This window comes from Pleurodeles waltl, chromosome 7 (genome assembly GCF_031143425.1).
Source record: "Pleurodeles waltl isolate 20211129_DDA chromosome 7, aPleWal1.hap1.20221129, whole genome shotgun sequence".
NCBI classification, from domain to species: domain Eukaryota; kingdom Metazoa; phylum Chordata; class Amphibia; order Caudata; family Salamandridae; genus Pleurodeles; species Pleurodeles waltl.
Window position 1 is genome coordinate 1,496,261,333 of NC_090446.1, and position 18,694 is coordinate 1,496,280,026.

General features: G+C 41.9%; 1 long non-coding RNA gene across 3 annotated transcripts in view; it reads left to right on the forward strand.

Annotated features, from left to right (window-relative positions):
• Nucleotides 1-18,694, forward strand: part of LOC138246570 (uncharacterized) — a 402,277-nt gene that overhangs the window by 251,659 nt on the left and 131,924 nt on the right. For all 3 annotated transcript variants that reach the window (XR_011194309.1, XR_011194308.1, XR_011194310.1), the window contains one exon: nt 8,454-8,557. This is a non-coding gene — a long non-coding RNA (uncharacterized lncRNA). The remainder of the gene's footprint in view (nt 1-8,453; nt 8,558-18,694) is intronic.

An 18,694-nucleotide genomic window follows, 5' to 3' on the forward strand; every position in this document is an offset into this window, starting at 1 on the left:
AAGGTAAAATTGTCTAGTTCTAGGTTGTATAGGGATGGGCAAATGTGGTCTCTGTCTGTTCTCCACCTATTAATCCTCACTTGTCACACTACGTTTACTCCTAAAGTAAGATACTTTTTGCTGGTGTTGGTCTTATTCTGACTTCATCCCACATTGGAATGGGTGTGAGAGTTTGAAATTGTCCCTTAACCATTCTGTTTGCTTTTAAATATCTGATAAAAGGTCTCTCCACCCCAGTGATAGAACATTTTCATACCCGTTGAAATAGGGAGGGACACTGCAATAGTTGGGTGTTCTTTGACGCATTACCCTTATTCTCTTACCCTTCTCTTCTACACATTGTGCTACATTCTGCCACCATCTGATTAATTTTTACATAGCTGCATGCTCCACATACACAAGAGTTGCTAGTGCCATATTTTGCACGTCTGCAAGCTTCCACCTATAATAGTGCTCTTTCTGCCATTTTTCTTTAGAGGTCATACTCTCAGCACATCCGCCCCACCTTCTGAAAACACTATGGGCCTCATTATGAGTTTGGTGGGCGGAAAAGGCTGCCCACCAAACTCCCACGTTCAGGAGACCGCCAGCGTGGTCTCCTTCCCGCTGGTCCTATTATGAGTTTCCCTCTGGCCCAAAGGGAAACGCTCAACAGCATTGACGCTGTCTCGTAATAAGGCCGGCGGCAATGCTGTTGTGCATCGGATGCACTGCCGTCAAGTGGCCGAAAAGTGGCGGTGCTGGTCGTTCGACCGTGACCGAAACACCACAGTCATAATGTGGTGGTTTGACCGCCACTGCGAGTCTGGCAGTCCCAGGACCGCCAGACTCGTAATTAGAGCCTATAACTGTGCCTGATAGCACCATAACTCATTATTCCTGCACCAGATAGCACTGATATTCCTCATTCTGGCTTCAGAACCTTGCCTAAGAGTAAAGCAGCTTGAATTATGTCTTAACTAGATTTCTGTAACTAAGTTCTAAACAGTTAATTTATCTTATAACCTTTCCTTTGCCATTATTATTGGCCATATCCGGGAATCATGGGCCACTTCCTGGGCCTTCCTCCAGTGCTAGGGGAAGCACCGGCGTGAGTTATTTCTGGCTCCACTAAATCAAACTGTTTCTTGTCCTTTGACCACTTCAGAGGGGCGGTGAGGTTTAAGAGTACGCTTACCTGACTGAGCTCCACAAGCAGTTAGTAAGTCGGACGTTCCCCAATAAAGCTAATTTGGAGGTAAGTTTTCGACTCTGCTCGGTTTTATCCAGTCTTGTTAAAAAGCCTTTTGCAATCATTTTGTATCCTTATTTTTCTTTCTGCCTCGACAACCTTAAAGACACACAGAGGTCATCAGAGGGAAGGTGTGAGAAGTGCATTATAGATTCTGATACCCGGAGAACAGAGCCCCTACCACACATTTACTGGGTATCCCACTGGACAGCATATCAATGATCAGTACACCTCAGGGAAATACCACGCCAGCACAGGTCTCACATTCCTTTGGGAAGAATAATTTACATTTCCACCTTTGGAGCGAGGATCTCCAGCAAAGAGGGTAGTCCACTGGGATGCTCTGACCCATAGCTTCGGGAAGTAACAAGTTCCCCCGCTTATCTTTCTAAGTCTTCATAGAATAGATTGTGATACTCTGGAGAGAGCAGACCTTCAAATATCCCCAGATTATCTTCTATGGTCTGTTTCATAAAGTGGGCTTTCAGGCAAGTGTGGGCTGTTTTTTCCTCTAATTTGTATGGTGTCTAGGTCTGGATGCTGTCCTCCCGAACAACCCAAAAGTCAGCAGAAACCCAGATTGCACGGTATCAGGTTGGCCAGGAATCGTGCACAGAAGGGCAAGAGGCTGCTTGGCAGGAATCGTACGAAGCCTTCCTTCTGATGACTCCCCAAAGATGATAATGCAGAGTGCCAGTTGTGAGAGGCCAGTAACTAGTGAATAGGTGTGTGGGTGGCATGTGCTGCCTGAAGCCGAGGTGTGTTTTTTTTTAGCCACCGTTAAAAACTGAAAAGATGTTTTCACAATTAGAGATGCTAATAGGGAGGAATGTGTTCATATTCCCTGCTAAGGTGGGAAACCAGCATGGGTGCTGAGATGAGCAAATGCACCGTATGCCGCTGGAGACTAAGGGCCTGATTATGATTTTAGCGGAGGGGATTACGCCATCCCAAATGTGACGGATATCCCGCCTCGTAATTCGGCGGGCGGGATATCCATCATGTTTGAGACAGAGTAATACCCTCCGAGGAAGTCATAATCGGGCCCTAATTGTCTTGTATGTAAAAATAGGCAATACAGCTGTGTGACTTTATTTGGAATCTAATTGTGACCACTCTGTGAGGTTTTGGAAATTTTAATGTAACACAAAGGACAGCACTGTAAATTAAGTAGGGTGTTGTGGTGCTTTGTGAATCCGGGAAGGAGTTACACTGGGCCATCATCTTATGTTAATTAAACACATTTGAACATCAAAATATGATATAATATAATGACGAATGAAAACTACACTTGGGTCTTAGCCAGCGTTTATCTCCTTTGAGCTCATGTCTTGTGTTGAGTCCGCTAGGAGGTTCTCACATCATTGCAGACTGATGAGTATGAAGGCAAGTGGGGTGAATGATTGCCCAACATTAAAGCATTAGGTCAGAAGAGTTGATTGTAATATGGATTCCTTATTCCAAGGCCCCCAACTTTCACACAGTATCACAGCTCAGTGATTAGACCATGAGACTTTACGTTGTATCTCCTGGGTAATATTCTCTCTGTGTTAGGTTCAAGGCAGGTTTTCTGATCATACAATTACAACCGGTGGTTAGCTTGATTCTGAGTACTCCAATTCCTGACAAAAACGTAGAAGCGGGGAAAATGTTCCAAATGGATTGCCCAGGATAAAACTATTTGTTCACACAGGAAACCCAGGATTAGAAACAATGTGTCTTGGACGCAAAGTTTCCCACTCAACCACTGGTCCACAGCTGGAGCACCAGAGATTTCTAATGGCGCTGCTTATGGACTGCCGCCATCAGGGAAATATTGCTATTTTAGAGACCTTGCCCCTGGTTTTAATCCAGTATTTATTACCAGTACATTTGTGTATGGTGGTCCAGCTGGAACTAGTTTGAAGTCTGAGTTCTACGCCTAATACATACCACCTGGGCCCCATAGTGGTGAATGTGGTGGTGGGATTCTTTCACATCTTGCAGTGTCTTCCCATTCTGATGAATTGCCCAGCTTGTTGGGGTTCGCTATAAGGCATTTTCTTTATTTTCATTAAGAAAAGTCTGTACTCGAATTAAATTGAGCCTAATAGAGTTCCAGGGTAAATATGAGTGCTCTGTTGTATTAATTTGCAGTTATCGTGTACCTATGGACAGGGCTACCCCACCTTTTGCGTACTTTGGGGACAGAGTTCTCTCTGTCATGATCCAGGGTGCTAAAGAGAGACATGTAGCAGTTTCATTCTTTGAACGAGCATAGGCTTATAAAATGTTGTCGATGTTGGTATTAAGCGAGTGTGCCTGTCCCAAGGTAAAAAATAAATAAAATAGAAATTCATTGTTGGGGCTCCTCAATTGCATATTTTCCTTTTTCTGGATTGAGGAGTAGGCCATTTGGATTTAATGGTCAACTTGACCAAATGAAGAGATTAACAGCAATTACAGCAGCATTCCACATCTGCTTTTGTTTCAAAGGTATGAGCTTCTGTAAGATGTTAGGTAAGGTTGCTACATAACTATATATATATATATATATATATATATATATATATATATACAATTAATTACCACTAAAACTAAATTTAACACTTAATTATATGTTTAATCCTTTGTCCGATCTGTATGCATGCATGTGCTGCAGTAGTTTAATAGAAAGATGATGAAAAGGTGTTTAGTTTTACATATGAAGATAAAGCAATTTTACCATCAAAGGCATGAGGACCCGGTGATGAGACAAATAGAACTTGAAGGTACAGTGCTTACATTGTAAAGGTCTTTGAGTAAATATTGTGAACTCTGGTAAATGAGCAGCTCCAGACAGGAACTACGAGGGATAAATACCCTGATTAGAGTACCCATCACTTTCACTCGTTCGTGGGCATGCCTTTTAAAAACCCCTTAACATCATTGGTAAATGCTTTACGTGTGTCCCGCCTTGGGGCAGTTTTGTTACCATCTTGCAGATTTACCCTGTTGCATGGATTATTGCACAAGTGCCGCAATACTTCAGTGTGGGTGAACTATTTTTTTCTTTTGTCTTTCCCCCTTGTGCTCCATGGCGGCCATGGCACTCGCAGCACAGACCAGCAGTGCGAACTCCATCAGCAAGCGCTGGTCACGTTGTTCTCACTGTTACATGATAAGAGGTATTTCTTTTGGCTCTCCCCTTCACACTCCATAGCTTTCACAAAAACACTTGTAATTATAAAATGCTTTACCTAAAAAACACAGAAATCCTCAAAACGGCTCTCTCCACACAGCGGGAGAGCCAATACTACAATATTCACAGCACTCAGAAACTCGCCCCATAATGCTTTGCAGGCCATTACTTTTAGAATACTTTTTTGCTCATAACTCAGCCTGTGGGGGTCCTAGGACAATTGGACCACCACCAAAACTTTCACGACAATATGCTCTTTCTGACTATAACATTTCTAGTTCCCCCCACTATGTCAGTGGGGACACCAAAATAATATCCACTTCCACCATTCACTGTTTTTATAAGCTCTCTGGTGGCTGGAACTTTTGCCACCCCTGAAAGTGTGTAATGCACTGTGCCCTCCAGGAGCTAAATATATGGTTGCACTGAATTATTTTCTGCCATTCTGTTTTCATGTGGGTATGCTCTCTAGGGGCTAACTATATAGTTGCATGACCATGTTTCTTATAAATGCTATTTTTATTGGGGTGTCATCTAAAGTCTGTTCTGGCCATTACAGTCAACATACTACAATACCTGCAGCACTTTAAAACTTGCCCCATAATGCTTTGCAGGGCATTCTTTTTTCAAAACATTTTTGCCCACAACTCAGCTTGTGGTGGTCCTAGGACAATGGAACTACCACCAAAATGTTCATCATGATACACTTTTTGGTCTAGGTCAACTCTAGGTCCCCACACTAGGTTAGTGGGGACCTCAAAATAAAAACCCCTCCCAGTGTTCAGTATCTTTTTAAGCTCTCTCATGGCTAGAAATTTTGTTTTACAGCTGGGAGTAGTTTGTGTATTAAGGATCTGGTATGTAATATCATTGAGTAGGCCTGCTAATATTGAAAATGTGTAATGAAGTACCCCCTCTTGGGGCTAAATATATGGATGAACTGCATTATTTTCTGCCATTCTTTTTTCATGTGGTTATACTCTAGGAGCTAACTATATGGTTACCTGACTATGTTTCTTAGAAATGCTATTTTATTGTAGTGTTCTCTAGGGACTGTTATGAGCATTACAGTCAACATACTACAGTATTTGTGGCACTCAGAAACTCGCCCCATAATGCTTTGCAGAGGCATTCCTTTCACAAAACATTTTTTCTCATTTTTGTGGTGCTCATAACTCAGCCTGTGGTGGTCCTAGGACAATTGGACCATCTACAAAATATGTTCACCACAACATGCTCTTTCTGTCTCCAACATCTCTGGGACCCCACATTAGGTTAGTGGGGACCACAAAATATTAACACATCCCACCACTCAGTGTAATTGTAAGCTCTTTTATGGCTGGAATGTTTGTTTTGCACCTGGGAGTAGTTTGTGTTGGGCCTTGTTTGAAAAACTATTAAAGTAGGCCCACTAGCCCTTTAGGTATATGCAGGGCCACTGGAATTATGTGGTAGAAAGGACCAAAATATGCAGCAGGGTTGACCAATAATGTGTCAAAAGGAGTCCAGTTATAAATTTACACTGCCAATAGCTCCAACTCAACTAAATACGAAACCTATTGCATTGCAGATGCTTCTTTCCTTTTTGGTCCTAATCCGACAATGTTGTCTTTGATGGCTATGGGAAATCTATAACTGGCAAGCTCCTGCCTCTGAGTTTCGGACATAGTGAAACCTGAGCCTCTGTACCAGGTGGCTGGGGGCATCACACCAGTCAATATGCCTCTGACCTTTATCTCCCCCACCCCTGCCTCCGGAAGAGTCCAGCTGTGTCCCATGTCGGGAACAAAGGCCCTTAAGGCAGCCTCTACGATTAGTAAAGCTGTCAGGTAGTTTTCAGACCACAGCGCATGTGTAGAAATCGAGTCACTGTTCTCGGGCGCGTGCGCAGACGACGCACAGAGGTACAGCACTATAGAGCGGTGGGATCGCGTGCCCAGATTTGCTGAGGCTGCACGCGCATTCTATAGTAGAACTACAGTTTGAGGAAAACATCCAACTTTTCTTCGCCTGGATGAATCGACTTGTAAATCACAGTATTTCAAATTATGTGAAATACAGTGACTTCAATATGAATTTTTGGCAACAGTATGACAGTGTTTTATTTGTAACACAAACACAATACACACAATTCTACGTGTTTACATGTTTAGTAGCCTAGTCATGTGTAGAATGGAAATTAGGAGCAAGTCATTTATGTAAAACGTTAAGGCTGCCGCATTTTAGCAGCTCCCTTGAGGGCCTGATACGGAGAGCGATTCCGGCCTATTCTACCTGTTATGGAGCTTGCTGGCCGAGTAGCGTGTGTGCTGCCGTTTAGATACTACTGAAAAGTGTCTCGCACTGCGTAGCTCGGTCAGTATGATTGGGGTGTTGTGAGCTTCAGATTTCCCAATAAGCATGCCGGGACATTGTGTTAAAACCCATTACATGAGAAGCAGAGGGGGCTAAAGGCGCAGTGGAAGGAGAGGAATCCAGTAGTTAGGGGTACTTAAAACGCATTATTTTTTTTAAACTAATCAACATTTTTAAGGCTTTCAAAATAGTGTGTGTGTGTGTTTTTGGCAGTGTGGGCATGTAAAAATCCCAGGTGAAATCCGACAGACACCTAGCATTGTCTGACTGAAAGCACTTGTACCCAAATATTTACTGCAGAATACGTTTTTTAGGGGGTGTAACACCCCACAGACCCCTCCTGGAGCTATGCCCGTGCTCACTGATGGACATGATTGTGCTCTCTGTGCCCCCAGAACAGCCACTCGCCAGCAGGGCAACTATACCGGCTGCTCCTGTATTTATCCACACAGGACACAGTCCGAGGGTCTGTTGAGTTCTTTCATGAGTAACTGGACATACAGGCCGATGTGGATACTCTTACACGCTGCACGTGAGGATGTTTGCTTACTCCTGAAGATATAAACTGAGAGTAATTCACCCCTTTTGATCTCTGCTGCTTTATTAAAGCATCTGGCTGCTGCGCCTCCATGTCTTGCTCCCCCTGGGTTTGTTAATCTCCTTGTTCTGTGTTTCCTGGTCATTGCCCCAATCTCTGGGTTACCCTTTCCCCAAGCCTCATGTCTTCATTCTCCTGTTATTACCGCCTGCCTCCTTTCCATGTATTTCCCACCCTCCGGTTCTGTCGTCCTTTCTGCTCTCAGATTCGTACTGTCCATCTTACATCTTGTCTCTCCCTCTCTCCCGGCCGCTGCAGGATTCCGGTTTCCACGTTCTCTCTCTTGTACCTCCTGTCCTCCTCCATGGTCTTGGTTCCTGCTCTCTGTTCTCTCTCTCACCTCTTCCTGTTGCCCTCCACTTCGCTTTCTGCTCCATCTCCCTTTCCTTAGTAACTGAGCAACTATCTTCGTTCTCCTGACATTTGAATATCCTGCCTCACTCTTTATTCCCTGCTCTCCATCGTTGTGTCCTATTGTTTTGCCTTTCTCTCTTATGTTTCCTACCCTCAATCTCTCTCCAGCACTTTTCACCAGATCGTGCTGGAGCTGCTTTCGTAATCCAAGTATCTGAGAACAGGCTTAGTGAGCGACTCACATTTCACGCAGGAAAGCCGGAGAGATCTTCCCTCCTAGTTTAATGTTCCACCACTTCTCTCTCACGCAACCTGTTTCTTTGTCTTTCGTCCTCCCTGGTTTTCTCTGTCCTGCAGTCATTGTTTGGCTTTCTTGCAACCCGCCATTCCATTGTTCTTTTCTATGACCTCCATCTCTACCTCCATCTCTTTATGTCTCTCCTTCCTTGCTGCGCTCATTTCTTTCTTCCATCTTTCAAATCTCCCTCCTCTGTGTATTTCTGTATTGTGTCCTCCCACCTTCCTACCAAATGTTTCCTGCTCCACAAATCCTGCCCTTTTCTTCTGTCTGTCTTGTTTGTTCCACACCTTTCTGTCTCTTAACACCTATGATACTGTTGGGCATCAGTGGGGTAGCACAAATCCCTTTTGGATGTTTTCAATCGTTCTTTATGTTTGCAAGAAATAAATGTAAATATAGACATTAGGTTCACATGTTAGTTCTCAATTTTTCTGGGGGGCGTTCTGTTTTGTAGGTGTTGTTTTGGAAATGAGAGAAGAAACGTTTTGATTTTGAGTCCATCTCTTGGAAACCACCAGATGTCTTCCAGGAGAACACCATACCCAGAACAAATGTAAGGTAAATGTCAAAAAATTGAAGTAGATCTCAAAGAATATTTAACCTAAACATTGGTACAAAGTCTTCATTTTCCTCTTGACTGATATGTTATATACTCTAAATTTATTGTGTTATTTATAATGAGTTGAGTTTCTTTTCTGTCAAAGGACTTCGAGAGAGATAGAAGGACTGCTGGCAAGAAATAATATTACTGTTTCAAGACAGATAATTCCTTCTAAAGCAACCCAGGAAAACAGATATTTAGAAAACTTGGAGACTTGATAGCGAGACATGTAACTGCTCCCCATCAAAACATCTTTGTGTGCATGTATGTGTGCATGCATGTTTGTGTGTGTATATATACACACATATATATATACTATGTATATTCACTGAAAAAAAACAAAAGTTAAAGGAACACTATATTTAGGTGACAAAGCAGTGCTTAATTTGTGCTGTTGGTTTCCGGTGCTCTACACCATCCCTTAATTGTCAGCGCCGGCTCTAGTGACAGTCTCCACCACATGGTGGCACTGTATGTTTAATTTTGAGATGGGCTCAATAACTTTGTTTAATAAGTCAATATCCATTAAAAATGAAGAATGCCTGCCGCTCACACCAGTAACGTAGCCGTGGGTGGCCATGCATAGTCTGAATTGCCACACCTTTAGGAGTATAATGGTTAGTAGTCGTGTTGACACTCTCAATGGCAGTGCTGGCAGGGGAAATGGGTGGTGCAGGCTGCAAGTGCCAAGAGGAGCCCTGGCACTTATTTTTTCCCCACAAATTAAGCACTGCGACAAAGTCACACACAGGGTAACATTTTCAAAGGTAACATTTTCAACCTGAAAAATCACTGAAATTCTCAGTTATAGTTCAGTGAGCTAACTATAACTTGCACCCTGGCCATGCACTAATTATGACCTCATATATCACACCATCCATGACATGTTCAATGTTGTCATTGATCTGTGAATTATGGTAAGGGCAGAGTTTCAGGAGGAAGAGCGTTTATTGTTTTACTAATAGCGTTGCTACCATTTGATGAATCTGTACGATACTTTCCAGAAAAACGAAGTTGATCCAGCGTGGCTCCTTAAAGGAGAGTTTTGTGATGGTCTGTCTAGAGGGGGCCAATGAAAAGGGACAGGGCCCAAAAGTGTGATTCCCCGTGTTAATTCCCACACGAACATTCGCTTTCTAATTAAAAAAAAAGTGGCTCAATGGAATTACACCAAATATAGCAAAAAATCACAACTTTACCCAGTGTGCTTTTTGTGATTTGATGTAAATCTGTTCAGCCGTTTTAAAGATGTTAGAATTTAAAGAGAGGTTCTGGCTGTGTAAGAAGAAGGTTAAAAGGTGTTCTGATAAGCTTTGATGGGCCAATTTAAAGGGTCTAGTCAGTCTGGTTGTCTGGCTGCCACATGGACATTATGTTGTATCAGTCATTACAGGGCTCAAGACATGGGGCCATATGTACGAACACATTTTCCCATTGACACAGAATGGGAAAAGCCCTTTGCTACATCTGGCCCAGGGTCCCCATTAAAATGCATTGTCATTATTGGTAGGTTCTGTGGTCACAAAATGGAGCTCATAAAAATGAAAGTACAATTAAATGAAAAGCCTGTTCATCTTCTAAAACAAATTGCAATGAATGAAGTTCTCAGCGAGCTAGTAGTATGAATCCTAAGTGGGCTTACTATATATCTCACAGGATATTAGAGCGGCGAGAGTGAGTAGTACAATCTTGACAATCTCTAAATCCTCTTGCAACACTAATAGCAGATAACTGGTATTGGGTCCATGTGGGCTATTGGTCAAATCACACTGCAATGCCTACTAATATAGCTGATTTGGTAGTTATACACAGAGTAACTTGATGGGCTTATATCACATCTGATAAGTAAAGCAGTCAGAGTGAGCAGTGCAATCTCAACAAATCTTGAAATCTTCTTGGAGATACTTGTTTACAAACACAGCAGGCAACACAAATGAGGCCCAAGTGGGCTAATCACAATGGAATATTGACAAACATAAATAATCTATTGCGTTATTCAGAAAGTAACTTGAGATAATACCTGTAAATAGCTCAACTTGTCGGGACACCTAAAGAGACCAGTTTGAGTGAATCCCATCAAATGGTTCAAACAATATTGCAGCCAAAATAAAGATGGCTTGGCCTGGAAAATATATACAACTATGAAAAATGCTTATCTCTGATCTTGTAACAAACACCCAGGTGTCCAGTGCCAGTAAAGGGTAGGGGGCTCCCCCACCCCCCCACCAAAGGGATCACCACATCACGCTCGAGATTGCTTTACTATTTAACATAAAAGAAAAAAATTACGGTTAAAATAAAGGGGCCCAATCAATACCACAGATCATACTTTAATCAAACAAATTATTGCATTGTACACACACACACATATCTTATAGATGATAAGACCCCCTAGCTTGTGTTAAGATAAAAACAGAAATTCAGTGAAAAAAAACAATGGTTAAAGTGACACTATAGTTAGGTGTTGTAATGCGACACAAGCTGATGTTAAAAAAAACCTCCAAAAACACTGAAATGCAGAAGTTATAATGACCTAGCTATAATTTGCTCTACTTATGACCTCACATATTACTTCACTCATGACAGTGTAAATTACATAATTCATGACATCACACATGACATGCAAGTCATAGCCTCAGTCCAGACCCTGCATCCAGTTCGTGCCAGGACTTGGATTCGGTTCCTAGGCTCCGTCAGGACCCTGCACCCAACGCTACACAATCATCAGCCCTCCACTGCACACGATCTTTTGCCATATGTAGGACATGTTTGACCCACGGCTTAGCCTGTGGACAGAGTCTGCAGCAGCACTCACCAAGCAGCCAGCCCCTACCATGAACAGACTTTGGACACACACAGTGGAGGTTGTCTGCAAGGTCTGGTGTCACACACAGCCCAGATCCAAAATAGAACAGAGTTTGGGTGGTGGGCTTGCTCTATGAATAGATCATGCACCCAACTCTCTGCATTTGATCAACCCCCAGTGTGCCTGGCATTCACTTATGCGCAGCAGCGTTTGGTCGAAGGGCCTCACTTATGGCCCTGCGCCCTCCTCTCTATGACCACCTGACTCCCTATATGCTCAGCCTTCAGTCCCTCGAAGCAAGGGTTGACCAAAGAGTCTATTGTTCAGTGATGTTCAGCGCCCAGCTGTCTGCAAGTGACTCACCTCAACTTTGCCTATCTTTTGGATGAACACAACTAAAAAGACAATGGCATCAATTAAACGTGCTTTACTTATGAATTATCCAATTTCTATTTGATCTTTTGAAAGCTTATAGACAGGGCTATAAGAAGTGCACTTTGCCCTTGGCCTCCTTCACTTAATGTGCGGTTAAATTATTTTAGTAAGTACTTGAAAACTTTTTTAAAGATGTTTGTCTGCCCTTCCGAAAACAACAACATTAAACCTCGAACCTTCAGCAGCAAAGCTTTAAATCATGCATCACTGCTTGTCTGTAACATGCAGTGCAGAAAGGGAGGCCTTTCTGCAGTATCCCATGTTATTTTTTAATTAAGTAAACTGAAAACTCCTGTTATATAAATCAAAAGGGCCTTATAAACAAACACACTTTTACCATTGGTTTTAGTGAAAATAAAAGGCATTTGGCACCAACACAGAAAGAGTCCTCTCTGTCCTTTTTATCCGCCCTGGCACGTCTTCTCATGCCTTCATGCTGAGCACTGGTTGCACAGTTTCTTGCACGGTGCATCGGAAAAGCATAGATGGTACAGTATCCCAGTGCCGCTCTGCTCCTCGTTTCAGAACTTATGATACACATAGTATGTTTTCCTGCACAGGAAACTCATGTTCTGGTGTCTGTATATGCTTTGGGAACAATATATGACCACCAGAGTGCTCAACTATACCTGAAATGTGGGTTATTCTGCTTTGTTGAGATGTGAACTCTGTCTGCAGTCTCACAAAGGCACAAACAGCCTGGCTGCCAATATTTGCGGTGGTTTCTTTGAAAGCTCCCTAGCTCGCCTTTCGTAGCTGGACCCCAGCAGCACAGCCTTTTCAGAAGGGATGCATGTGGAGAGGTTGTCTTTGTTAAAAACAACCATAACTCTACCGTAGTGCATTCATTTTTTGGTACTGAAAGAATATAATGTCTCCTGTCCAAAAGAAAGTATTTAGCAAAAAATATATAAATAATAACTTTGCTACAAAGTATCCTTCTGTTCAGAACTAGTCGTTCAAGCAGCAAGTCAAGTGTTCTTTTTCCATGGGGCGTCCAGCAACTTAAGTACAGGTCGACTGCAAAACATAAAGCTGTAACTTGCTCATGGGATATCTCTCTAGTGGCATTTTGCTTCCTTTGTCATTGGATTGTTATTCACATCGGAGAAGCTTAATAGAAGCAGGTAGGAAAAATGTTCATTCGTACTTGGTCTGCTGGCTACAGTAACCTCTGTTGTCAGGATATGATGAACTCTCGTGCAAAAAGAGGGAAGTTACACGGGTTCAAGCAGGCTTCGCTTGCCGTCTGGCCCTTCTATGCTTTTGGTCAGAAAGATGCTACAACCACAGTCTTTTGAAGGAAACTTTGCTCCCCACAATTCAAAATAGAGCTGGAGACAGCTCTCTATAAAAACCTTTCTTAGGCAGTCAATGTGTTTACATTGTAGCAAGCAGCAAGGTTTTCTCTCTTTATCTGTTCCTGGTAATTCTCTGCTGTCAGTGGGTCAAGGAAGGCGTTATTCAGGGTAAAACCAGAGATAGATTGTATATAACCTCTAAGCAAATAGAGCTCCAAATCAGTGGCTTTCCCCTCCAACATTGTGCTGCGGTGTCACCTAATTCCACGCCAAGCTACCATTTATGTCATCCCAGTATTGTCGCTGCAAGAGCGATTTCCTAACTCAAAGAATGGCAGCAGCACAGAGGGATCCACAGACAGAGACGACTGAGGGGGCGCGTCTTCCTTCTCTTTCTGTTGAAGTGCACCTGCTGGCTCTTCAGAGGAAACAAGTGCGGGAATACAAGAAGTGCTCTTAAGAAATGCAGCTTATCTTGAATATTTCAAACATGGCTTACTCAATATAGACAAAAGATCTGTCCATCCAAATGATCCTTTCACAATTACCTGTTTCCTTGGAACTTGTTTTTGAAACAACTTTTCTATAAAAGTTACCAAATAAAAGCTTTAGTCCATGTTTTATATCGGAAACATGCACATTCTAGAATGTAGGTATCAGTGAGAAAAGCTTTTCCTTTGCTTTGTCACCTCATTATCAGTGCTCAGATGTACAAAATGTTTTTGCACAAATAGCTGATTTACCAAAGGGAGGGTTGTGGCAGCTTTAGACTAAAAAAACTTTAAAGCATTGCACATGTAACTGAAGTCTAGTGAGGAGGCTTCAGTCACTGCTGAGTTCAAAGCACACCATGCCCAGATAGGACTACTGTAGGGAACCCATCAGAAACCTGCACTTCCTCACAGCAGTAACAATATTTATACAACACTGTGACAACAGCATGTACATATAACATTTTAACATATCAAATCACAATGAGCCCCTATTGATTTGTCTTACCTCAGAAAGATGTAAGGCTGTTTAGAGTCCTGTCCTGGCTTCATTGTGTCCTAAGAGATGCCTTGGAATTTGCTTTCTTACAAGCCCCTGTATTTCACCAAGCAAAAATATTATGACCTTGTCTAGGGCTTGCAAAAGTCTTCATCGATTCTTTAAAAAAAAAAATATATATATATATATGTATATATATATATATATATATATATATGTATTGTCACCAAATGATTAATTTACTTTTACAGTTTTCCAAATATGGTAGTAAAAATACCACAGGTTTTTCAGACTGTTCTGACATGTAAATGTGTTGAAAAATACTTAGTATCATTATTTGATTTGAACAGCAATATGTGTGGCTATAAAGAACACTGTGTGTTGTATCATCAGAGGTGCCCAGGATTCGAGGTGCTAAAAATGTATCAACCTATTCAGACGGGATGCCAGCCCCTTGCACTGTAACCTACCTAGGGCATTCTTTGCGTCCTATGTGGCAAGCACATACCTTGGCCGTACTTGCCAAGATTTGAATATGTGGCCTAGAGAGCGCTCAACCCTCTTAGAATTAAGCACTTTACACAACAGACTGTTCTACTGGCAGAGGATTATTAATATTTATTGATTGCAGTGTAGGTATGTCAGCACATAAGGAACACATTAAGTATGTTACTTATTTAATATTCCTAGTAATGGTAAAGTGAGATCTGAAGTGTTGTAATGAAGTCTGTATACTGCACATTAGATAATATTGCTGATAATGTCTGGGATGCTATTATGAGATTGATGTTATTCTGGTAAAGTTTGTGACTACCACTGATATATTTACTTATGTTTAAAAAGCACATGTGGTATTTTGAGTGAGGTAGTAGTCAGAAACATACGGTATTCACTTACATTACCCAGCATATTTTCAGTGGCATATATCATCATAAGTAATATTGACAGAATTTGTGGGGCCTAAAGCTAGTCTTAGTAATGTGATGTGTATGGTTGATATAATAATATTACTACTTGCAATATATATATATATATATATATACATATATATATATGTGTGTGTGTGCATCAGGATAGCTTTAGTTATGTTTTGAAATTTGAGCCACCGTATACTAAAAACCAACATGTTTTTCTGAATTCCTAAAAATATAGAAAACCTATTATTGAAAAAATCATAATATGTACATTTTCTTCAGGAATATTCACTGTGGATATTTTGAAAACCTATGTTTTACTGTTCAGAGGTTCAAAAAGCTGGGCTCTATTCTACGGTACCTGTATTTTCAGTGACAATAGATGTTGTCTTAAATGTATGTCATAGTGTAGAAATATAGTATTATTTGAGTACCACATGTGACAAGATTTTTTGTAAATTTTCCTTATTTAGTTAACTATAAATAAGCACACATTTTCTGTTCAGTTAGTAGCATCAATCATTTGTCATGATTGAATTCTGTAATATATTTATTCTATGTCCATAAACCGTTTTAACTGTGCCAGTATGATGTATTTTACACATGTATAGCTTCAGTTATGATTCTCCCCATTCGTTATTTTATACATCGGTATAGTTGACTCTGAGGCCCCAGAGTTTCCCAAAGTTCTATAGATTTTCCCTGTTTTGAACTGATCATGGTTTTAGGCAACACCAAGTACCAAGCATCAAAAGGTAAGCATTTAAATTTGAAGGGTAACCAAATACCCATGTCTTCTTTGAATGATTAAATTGATTGTTGAGAATAATTGTCAGTCATTCATCATTCAGCTGAAGTCATATTATCTGCTATGAACTCAGTTAAGTCGACTTCAGAAAGTTGGTGTTCCATATTGCTGGTGTAATGAACTTTAATCTGGTTGTTGAAAATAGGAAAGGAAAATGCACCTAAGGGTTTTAAATTAAAGAAATGTGTTATTATTTCAACTATAGTGTTACATTAACTCATACTTTCTATTGTAATGAAACCTAATTGATACAGTCTGTATGACTTATTTTAAATGGTTTGATTGTAGCAGTTGTGAGAGCATTTGCAGCGATAAACATTATTATTGGTGATCTGCCGTAAGGTTACTCATAACACCATACAAGTGATCTTTGAAACTAAGGGGAGTTTCTCATATCCATGGTAGTTGACCCAGTGGATTTGGCACACCACCATGATGAGGTCACAGCCAGAGGTGAAATTATCCAATTAGACACCTTGATATTTATAATTGAGGTGATAGAATAATAGCTTATTAGACTTTGGATAGCTAAAAATCAAACTGCATTGATTTGAAATTTAAGATAAACTGATGTAAAATGCATTATCTGCATATTAGCTATGCGTACCTGCTCTGATGCAAGCATTCAATTACATTCTCTGTATGTAATTCAGGGACACAAGGGGTGACTGAGCTGCGTCTGATCTCCCTGCAGCATTACTGATCAGTTTGTGTGATTTTTCTGCTGCGTATCACTGAATGTAGATATTGGCTGCCTGATTTCTGGATTTTCCTATATATCCTGCAGTGCCAGAGCTCTGCGCCATCACTGACTCTGTGTCATCTGCACTCCGGTGATGATTATGGATTCTGCGGTGTCGGCTCTTCAGATAGGATTGAGGATTCTGCTTTCTCAGCTCTCGTTGTCACCATCGATTCAGCAGCGCCGGTTCTTGGTAGTGTTGACCCTGTAGAGTCTGTTGTGTAAATATGACCAATATTTCTGCAGTGTTCGATCTGTGAATTTGATTATTGGGTCTCGAGTCTATTGTTTCATTATCGCTCTCTGCAGTGCCACCTTGTTATCAATAGTTGACGTGTCTAGTTGTGTTATTGTCTTCCGGGTGTAACCTCGGAGTTCAGTGGCTGCAGTGCCTGGTGAAATGATATCTTGTCTGCAGCTTCTTCTCTTGCTATCAGTGTCTCATTTCGTTATCAGTGCCTTTAAGGGTCTTGAGCGGTTACTGCAATCTGCATGTCTGATCTCATTATCGATAGCTGTAGAGTGTGCTCTTGTTTTCAGTGTCTGATCTCCTTATCAGTATCTGCTCTGCTTCCTCATCAGTATCTGCTCTGCTTCCTCATCAGTATCTGCTGTGTCTCCTTATCAGTATCTGCTGTGTCTGCCGTGTCTCTTTATCAGTATCTGCTATGTCTGCTGTGTCTCCTATCAGTATCTGCTGTGTCTCCTTATCAGTATCTGCTGTGTCTCCTCATCAGTATCTGCTGTGTCTCCTCATCAGTATCTGCTGTGTCTCCTCATCAGTATCTGCTGTGTCTCCTCATCAGTATCTGCTGTGTCTCCTCATCAGTATCTGCTGTGTCTCCTCATCAGTATCTGCTGTGTCTGCTGTGTCTCCTTATCAGTATCTGCTGTGTCTCCTTATCAGTGTCTGCTGTGTCTGCCGTGTCTCCTTATCAGTATCTGCTGTGTCTGCCGTGTCTCCTTATCAGTATCTGCTGTGTCTGCCGTGTCTCCTTATCAGTATCTGCTGTGTCTGCTGTGTCTCCTATCAGTATCTGCTGTGTCTCCTTATCAGTATCTGCTGAGTCTGCTGTGTCTCCTCATCAGTATCTGCTGTGTCTGTTGTGTCTTCTTTTTTTCAGTGCCTCTAGTGTCTGATCTCCTTATCCGTATCTCCTGTGTCTTCTGTGTCTCCTTATCAGTATCTGCTGTGTCTCCTCATCAGTATCTGCTGTGTCTTGTAGTTATCAGTGGCCATAATGGCTTGTCTGTTGTTATCAGTGGCTGCAGTGGCTGGCTTCGTTAGCAGTGTTGGTAATGGTTTCTGTGTCTGAACTTGCTATCACTTGTTGCAGTATCTGATCTGATTATTAGTGTCTGCAGCGTGGCATTGATATCAGTGGCTTGTCTGGTTTCCATTATCTGCAGTGCTTTGTCCCGTTGTCAGTGCCTGATGGAAGTCTTGGTACCAGCATCTGCTCTTGTTATCTGTGTCTATAGTCTTGAATGTTCTTCTCTGTGACTTCAGTATCTTGTTTCAATTTCAAAGGCTGTCGTGTCTGGTTTCACGACTAGTGTCTGTTGTTTATCAGTGGCTGCAGAGTCCTGCCTATATATCAGTGTCTTGCGTGCCCTGTTTGCTGCTGTCTGTGGCCGCAGAGTCTAGTCTCATTGTCAGTGGCTGCGGTGTCTGTTATCATTATTTGGTATCATCGCTTTCTGCAGGACTGTCTGCAGTACACTCTTGTCAGTGGCTGAACGTGGCTACTGGTGTCTGCAGTGTCTGGTCTAATTATCATTGTTATCACTGGTCTTGCTGTCAGTGTTTGAAGTGTCTGCTGCTATCAGAGGCTTCAGAGTCTGTTTTTAGGGTCGAGCCTGCGTTGCATGCACTCGCGCATGCGTATCGCAGCGAGACGCTTTAGGGTTTAGAAAAGGGCTCGGAACCCTGTCGACGTCACGTCAGTGTTTTTCATTGGTTCGTGGTCTTGCCTATTAAAATCCGCTTGCTTTCATTAGTCAAAGGCATGCACACGTCATGCCTTTTCCGGTGGCTAGCCCTCCTCGAGCGCATCGACCAAGTACAGAAAACATGCGAGGCTCGCTGTTTTCTGTC